The sequence below is a fragment of the Castor canadensis genome, chromosome 1 (assembly GCF_047511655.1).
Source record: "Castor canadensis chromosome 1, mCasCan1.hap1v2, whole genome shotgun sequence".
In the NCBI taxonomy this organism is placed as follows: Eukaryota; Metazoa; Chordata; class Mammalia; order Rodentia; family Castoridae; genus Castor; species Castor canadensis.
Genome location: NC_133386.1, coordinates 144,621,146 through 144,629,650, shown reverse-complemented (window position 1 = coordinate 144,629,650; position 8,505 = coordinate 144,621,146). Strand labels below are relative to the sequence as shown.

Below are 8,505 nucleotides of genomic sequence, written 5' to 3'. Positions count from 1 at the left end.
AGAAAGAGCAATATCAAATAGAAAGCTCTACCTGCATTCACTCTTTACTGATATAGATAGACATAAATTTATTTTTACAAAAGAACAGTTTTTCAGAGCCTTTCCTCTTTCCTAGAGGTCTTCAGTGTCTCTGAAATACCAACTCAAAAAATGTGAAAGAATTATACTTGAAGTGAGTAACTGTGGATCCTTGACTCAAACTTATCTCTGACATTCAAACTATTGCTCATTGGAAAGTATCTACGGCCCAAAATGAGTCTTAGTGCTAAGACCCTATTTTAATGGCCTTAAATCCTCTTTGTTGCTTATGTAAATTTACTGAAATAGCTATTAATACCAATCCAAGTGTTTGAAATACATACATAATTTCTATAGTTAATATTTATCATTAACTCATGGCAGAGGTATCAGGAGAGATGGAGTGCTACCTCTGAAAATTAACCTATAGAATCAGTGTCCCTGACTGTAGTGTTGGCATGTAGTTTCAAGTTACAGAGAAAGGAAAAATGCATGGCCTTAATCCAGAACCCCTGTTTTGGTCATTCCTTATTTCCCAAGGTAAGTGTCTATGTTTTCAACATAATCTGATATGTAGTAGTACAAAACACTGTGTTCAAATTCTCTATGTAGGTTTGTTTGCCATTCCACTTTCAATCTTCGTTGAAAATTTGATCATTTTAATCTATGAAATGAATTGATAATCTATACAAATTAGAGAAAGAACTTCTATTTTAGGAACATTTCTTGTGCAGGGGCCATGCTAATCTTCTCTGCATCTTTCCAATTTTAGTATATATGCTGCCAAAGCGAGCACGGAACATTTCTTTTCCTGTGTTTACATTCCCAATTCTATTACAACATCTGGCCCTTGACCTTGTCCACCCAATATGATCATCCCTTATCTTTTTTCCAATTATTTTTCCTTTAACATTCACCAGCTTCTTGGTTGCTTTGGTTCCTAGTCAATATTAACCAGTAATCATCTCAACAATGCCGCCTCCAACACCTAGAAAGAAATGGAGGAACCAAATGAATTCCATTTCCTGGTAGTTCAGCTGCAATTCCTGACACTAAACATGAAATTGGGTCATTCTGACAACTAAACATGAGATTGGGTGTGATGTCAGATGTAGCATAGTTTATATGTATCTTCAAAGAACAGCCATACTAAACTGTTTTCAGATTCACTACCTAGGTCTAAGATTCTGTTTTTTCATTCGGTATCATGACCTGTCGTACTGAAAAATTTTGTAGAATCCAATTCAATCCTTTTTTCTTATAAGTTATTTGGTTTAGATTTTCAATATCTCCAATACTTTATCTAAATTTTAACAAATTGTTAGAATTAATTTTATTTCTCAGAGAATTAGATTGTCCCTTGGCTTGACATTGCCAACCTCCTTTAAGTCTTCTTCCCTTTGAATAGAATTTATCTCACTGAGTCCCACAACCCACTAGGAACTGAGACTGTGGTTCTGATAAGGACTTGCAAAACACTCAAAGATTGAAGTGCTTAGTATTTATTGAGCCCCTATGTATCTCAAACACTTGGATGAGTACTAACTGGCATGCTAATGAAAAGTAGGCCCCAGGATTTGTATCTTATGTAATGCCCTCCTCTTTCTTCTAGCCAATAGAATATCCAAAGGCAGAAGGATTCAAATATGATTGAGATACTCAATCAACTGATTTTGAGTGAACCAAAAGGAAGATTATCCTGAGTGAAGCTGACTAAACCAAGCTGAATCCATTTAAAGCAGATCTGGACCACTCCTTAGAACTAATACTCTTCTCACTTGGTAGCTAGGAAAGTGAGATGCTATGTTGTGAGAGGGTCTAGGAAGAGGGGTATGTAATGAGGAACTATGGTTAGAGATTCTAGAAGCTGAGAGCAGCCACTGATAGCAAACAGGAAGAACATGGGAACCTCTGCCATAAAACCATAAATAACTGAATTCTGCCAACATGTATAAGCCTGGATGAAGTATTTCTCAAGGCACAATTCTAATTGAGAATAATACCTGGATTGTGCCCTAGTGAGGCCCTAGGCAATGGAGTCAGTTAAGCAGTGCCTAGACTCCTAAAAGAAACTATAATATGTGTATTGTTTCCGAAACTAAATTTGGGGTAACTTGTACAACAGAATATAAAAATAACACTCATTTTTGGCACTGAGAAATTGGGTGCTGCTACAACAAATACCTTAAAAACATGGGAATATCTTTAGAACCAGTCAAATGAATAGAGGTTAGAACAATCTTGAGGAACATCATAGAGAAAGTTTAAGTCACCTTGAATAGACAATTATTAGAAATCTGGCCTCTAAGTATGCCACAGTGATGGCTTAGAAGAAAGTGAGGAACATGTTAGAGACAGGAGAAAGATCCTTTTTCTTGTGTCAGAAAGCAAATAAAAATTATGTCCCGGAGTTATGTACATAGTAGAACTTTTAAGTGATAAAACTGGGTATATAGCTAAGAAGACGTCTAGACTGTGTTGGAAGTTCCTCTAGATTCTTGATGAGTATAATAAAATGTTAGAGGAGAAAGATAAATTGAAGGAAGAATCATTAAACGAAAAGAAGCCAGAAGTTGTGCGCTAGTAGCTCACACCTGTAATCCTAGCTACTCAGGAGGCAGAGATCAAGAGAATTGTGGTTCAAAGACAACCCTTGGCAAATAGTTTGCAAGATCCTATTTTGAAAAAGCCCATCACAAATAGGGGTTGGCAGAGTGGCTCAAGCGGTAAGAGTGCCTGCTTAGCAAGCATGAGGCCTTGAGTTCAAACCCCAGTGCCACCAAAAAAAAAAAAAAAAAAAACTAATGAAATATTGAATTTCTTAGCCTTTCCAAAAGATAAAACACATTAGACTTTAAAGATTCAGTCATGAATCTCTGGTTTCTATGACTGTACAATTTTCTGCTAAACCTTCAGAATTAGGAAAAGGTCAGAAAAATCAGACACACAAGGGACTTTTTCAGGAAAATAAGAGTTTTCCTCATGATATCAGTCAAAGCAAAAGTCCTCTAGAAAAGTTGAGAGCTTTGTCCCTTACCAAACTCAGCACAAGAACAGTGTGTAAAAAAAAATCTATAGATGTGATTTCTGTCTGGTAGACTAAGAACCCAGTGAAATACATAGAAGACCCACAAGTTCTTGAGAAAATTAGTTCAGCAGAAATACTGCTACTTTGAACTGCAAGAGATACAGAGAGTACAAAATAAAGTAAGGCTCCTACACATACACACACACACACACACACACACACACACACACACACACAAATATATACTGCCAGGAACCACCAAATAAAACTGCTCACCTGTAAATATTTCATACATTTAATGAAAAAGAAAATAGGGCTCCAGGCAGAAATAAGGATCAGGAAATAGAACTATGACACATCAAATATTAAGCTCAGATCTTTAAATTCAATCAAGGAAGTTGAACCATAGTTTTTCCAGCTGTATTTCAAGGCTGTCATGGACAAGTGCTTTTTTTAATCTTCCATTTTCCCCCTTTTAGAATCAGAATCCCTGTAGTTGTTATACTATTTCTGTCCCATCACAATATATTTGATTTTGTGAAGATGCATAATTTGTATCCTCAGTTTCACAACTTTTGTGGCCATGATGTTCTGCCTTGTCTTAGGCACAAACCAAGGTGAAAACTCACCATGGACCAAAACTTCTCTAACCATGAGCCAAAATGATCATTATTAGTTTAAGTTGTTTATATCAGGTATTTTGTCATAATGACTAAGAAGCTGACTAACACAAAAATTTTCCAGTGTTCAAAAGTATGGGCAAATAATCTACATACAAAATTCAAGTCCTGGACATAGATTCTTAACCTGGAGACGTTTTTGCTCCATTTTTTCCTTCCCTTCCATCTATTTATCACTGGCATCTGTAATTCCTAATTAAACAACCTAAGCACCTTATCTGAAGCATATAAAGGCTCTAAAAACTTGCTTTCTACCTCTAAAAACTATGAGCAAAATGGCAATATACACATCTTAAATGCACACTCTAATTTTATGAATTATTCTTAGACAATCAGAATATAAAAGGAACACATTGTATTCAGTGAGAATATTATCTGTGATTCATCAGATCCTTCCTTTAACTGACAGTTTACTTCTTATGAGATTGCATAGGATTTCCTCAAAATCACACTGGCCAAGGGAAGAGGGCTCTAGCACATTCCTTAGCTCTAAAGTTAACTACCATCTAGAAAAAAATACTAAATTATGTTCTGGAGCAACATAGAAAATGTTTTCATTAATCCTCAGTAGAATCATTTTAGTAGGCTCCATAATCACAAGGAACTTAGTCTTTGGAAAAAACTAAATATATGAATTAATTTGTAAGTTGCTCTTTAATCTAGTCAATATAATAGCTTCCTGTTTCCATCTTGCTTAGTAATCAAAAGCAGTATCCTTTAGGGTACAAGCTAATGCTCTCAAATCATTTCTACATCATAGATTCCCTTGAAAACTATCAAAGGACTACTAGCTTACTTAAGGGAAGCTCCCCTCATCTTAAAGAAAGTCTTTGGAACCATTTCACCCTTACACAGTGTCCAGTGCCGCTTGCTAAGGTGAGCCTGAAAGTGTAATGAAAACACACTGAATCCCCTCACCCCAACAATGTTTTCTAAGGTATAAAACAAATTGTCCAGAAGAGACAAGTATCATTGAGATTCTGCCATTTTCTCTACATACTAGGGTCTATCACTTAAGGTAATAGAGCTCTAAGAATTCTAGCTCAAAAGAAAGCTTAGGAGGAAAAATTGGGTATAGCTTCTATAATACTCCCTTGATTCCTTCCTATTCTAAGGAATAAAATATAACAAAACGAAGAGGACAGTAGGTATAGTAGGGCATGGAGTATTGCATCATCAGGGTAGAGTGAATTTTCAGGTGGGGGAGATATATGAGTTAAGATTTTAGGAAAGTAAGTGAGTGAGCCACAGGAATACCTTTGAAAAGAGTTTTTCAAACAGGGGGAGCAATAACAATGGCCCCCAAAATAGAATTATGCCTTGAGTGATTGAGAACAGCAAGGAACCTACTGTGACCTGAAGCATAAGAAAGGGATGTTGGTGATCAAGTTACTGAGGAAGCAAGTTGTGATGCCACAGGTCCATCTATAACAAGTATTGTTACTTTAGCTAAGAGTGTAAGGATTATAGGATTATCACTTTAGCTAAGAGTGAATTGGGAACACTTGGAGGTATGTCTTCACAGAGCAATAACATGCTAACTTTCCATTTAAAATGATTACTCTGGCTATTGTATGATGAATAGACAGAGAATAGCAAGGGTTGAACAGAATGGAAAAACAAAGAATTGAACAGGAAACTATTGCCACAGGCCAGGAACAAGATTATGAGAGCTTGGGTGAGGGTGGTGGCTAGTGCTCTGCATGGTACTAATAGTTGGATCGTGGTATATTTTGATATAGAATATACAATATATACCAACTGATAAAGCATCAGGATTTATTAGAATTGAATACATAAGCAATCTGATCCTCCCAAGTAGCTGCCCTGCTAGTAGCTGAGACTATAAACATGAACATCGTGCTCAGCATCACAGGTTCTAATTCAACCCTGAGATTATTACAGCTGGAAAGATTCCCCATGTGCCTCTTGTTTTAGTTTGGATATGCCATGTCAGATGTGTGCTGGATAGAAGAAAAATTATTATTTGAAGATCTACTTTAGGCCAAACACTAGGTGAGATGAGCCTACATCAAATCATGTTATCCTCATGGCTGTTACTGAGGTCAATAACACTGTTGCCAATTATAAATTCATCCACCATATAGCTGCTTCTCATTGATTAGGTTGCTCTTCTTAAACCCAAGACTTAGGTAGAGATAGATACATAGATAGAATAGGAAGTTTTAAAGTTACTCTTTTCCCACTGAAGTTTTGATCATTTTAGTATATGAAATTAGTTGACACACTAACAGGGAAAATAATCATACAAATTCATTAAAGTGCCTGAGAATGGAAGCCATAAACAAAATGATAGGGGGTTGGACTTCTGGGAGAAAGTGAGTGGTGAGGCTCTGGAAGGTCGAGGGGATGACCTGCACCGTGAGCAAGGGATAACTTGTTATGCAGAGGCAGTTTCTCACATGGCAGTCACCAGTGATAGTTATTGTCTGGGACATACCCCTAATCTCTTTCTTCTGTGAAAAAATCTTTTCTAGATAAAAAAGAGTGTATTAGATAGAAAAACCTCTATTTGTGTCCACTGACTATAATATATATAAGTAAAAATTTTCTGTTTACAAAGGTGCAGCTTTTTGGAGCCATTCCTGCATCTGAAAGGTCTGAAGTTTCTCTGAATAGTCAACTCAAAGTATGCCTAAAAAGTAAATTTCAAATGGGAGATTTTCATCTCCCTTAGTAATACCATTTGGATCCTAGACTCAAGCCAATCTCTGACTGACATTAAAATCTTGCTCATTAGAAGATATGTATGGTTCCACTTGTTGTCAGAACATAAATCTTATTGGTAAGACAAGATGTCAGAGGCCTTATCATCCTCTGTTGCCCATGACAATTCACTGAAATATCTATTAGCATCATCACCCATACTTGAGTAAACCACTCAAACAGATGTGCTAATTCCTAATTCAATCATCACACATTTCTTGAACATCAATATATTTCATTCACTTTGTGTAAAACTGAGGAAATAAACAAGAACAACACAAACTTCCCCTCACAGGGAGGAGAAATGGGAGGTGCACTGCTCTGAAGATAAATTCAAGCCTCTCTCTCACATAAGTAGCCAAACCTAAGGAGTAGCTAACAATCAGCAAACTACCAACCTTGAAGAAGCCATCTCTTCTCTACGCACTTCCCTCTGGAGCAAGCAACATGAAGAAAAAAATCCTGACCTCAAGGAAATAAGGAAGTGAAATAAAAGGTGGAAAATAGGGTAGACAGCTAAGTACAACCAAAATCCAAAAATAAAATAGAAATAAATTGTAAGTACTCATTGGGAACATTCAGAGACACACAGAATTTATGAAATGCTAAAATCTTAAATATGAATTTGGTATCACCATTGTTCCAAAAGCGAGTTACAAATCTGAGACAAGAGAGAAACCATACATTTATAAACAATAAACAATTTGGCCAATTTTGATTATCAAATAAAAGCAAATCAGTCTTAGGTAGACAGGCTATTTGAAAAGGTTATGGCAATCATTAAAAAGGGACTACTGGAACAGGGAGAACAGTATAAGCATCTCAAGCATCAGGAAGAAGGGATCTACTTTTTTTATTGAGAAGAGTAACCAAGGCTAGAAAGGTCTTAATTAGGGGAGCATAGAATAATTAAAGAATGTCGTTCCTGAGGCCAGCAGATTCTTAGGAGGGGTCAAGAAGGGGGTGCATGCTAGTTCAGGTGCAAGGTCAGGTAGAGTTCTTAAGCCTTGAATAAGGAAAAACTTAACTATTGGTTGATAAAGTTAATAAGAATTTTATTTCTAACAGATCACTGGGGAAAAATTCACTTAATTCTTTATGAGGCCATGAATGGGAATTTTAATGGTCTGTGGTCTGTCAGAAGTAAAAAACAGATATACTGCTCTCTTCTAAATTATATCAGAAAAACTGCTTCTTTATTCAGTGTTTTGTAGTTTTAATCCTGCTGATCCACAAAACATGGGATCAGGACTTTCCATCAGGACTGATTCATTTTACAAAACTTTCTCAGAAAATGTGTTTCTTTAACCATAGCTATTTTCCAGGATTAAAGGACTCAAGCAAATTTAACATTGTTAATATGACTTGTGTAACTAGGAAAAGACAGTTACTCACATGACCTGGGAGATTAACAGAAGGCTTCACAGATAAAGAGAAACTTTCACTAGTTCAAGGCAGAAATGATGGAGAAGTTTTCATATAATGTAATATGCAGTATAAAAAATTACTTTAAGATGGAGAGAGAATAGCAGAGTGTAGCTTCTAAAGGAAAGGAGAGAGGGAGATGGGTAGGAAAAGGAAAAAAGGGTAGATATGAAAGGAATTATAAAAGGTGAATGTTGACAGATTATGAGGGGTCTTGAATGCCAGGGCAACATAGTTCTTGTTGTATCATAAATAATGGATCAAAATATTTGATGTGTATTCAAACATTTAAAATCAAGAAAGCAAATTATTTAAATATGATTTTCAAGATTTGATGTGAAAGAGGGACCACAGGCAGAAGAGAAAATAAATTCAAAAGCTACCATTACAGAGCAGTGTAATAGGCAAAAACACTGTCCAATATTTAATAGGTATTTGATAGGGAGCACAGTTAGAGGGGAAGAACTAGAGAACAGGGTTTTAAGAAATAAAAGTAAATATTTCACCCTTTCCTCATAAAAGCTGGATGAATCACCCCATCCTAATTTTCCTAGAAGAAAATTTGGACAAATGCTTAATGCTGGAAATTCGGATTGAGTTTCAGACTAAATAGGCTATTCTACATGG

General features: G+C 36.0%; 1 non-coding gene across 1 annotated transcript; it reads right to left on the bottom strand.

The window, feature by feature from the left end:
• Nucleotides 1-706: 706 nt before the first annotated feature.
• On the bottom strand, nucleotides 707-814 carry LOC141416229 (U6 spliceosomal RNA). The gene has a single exon (XR_012441031.1). It is a non-coding gene; the product is annotated as a U6 spliceosomal RNA (small nuclear RNA).
• Between the last annotated feature and the right edge of the window lie 7,691 nt (nucleotides 815-8,505).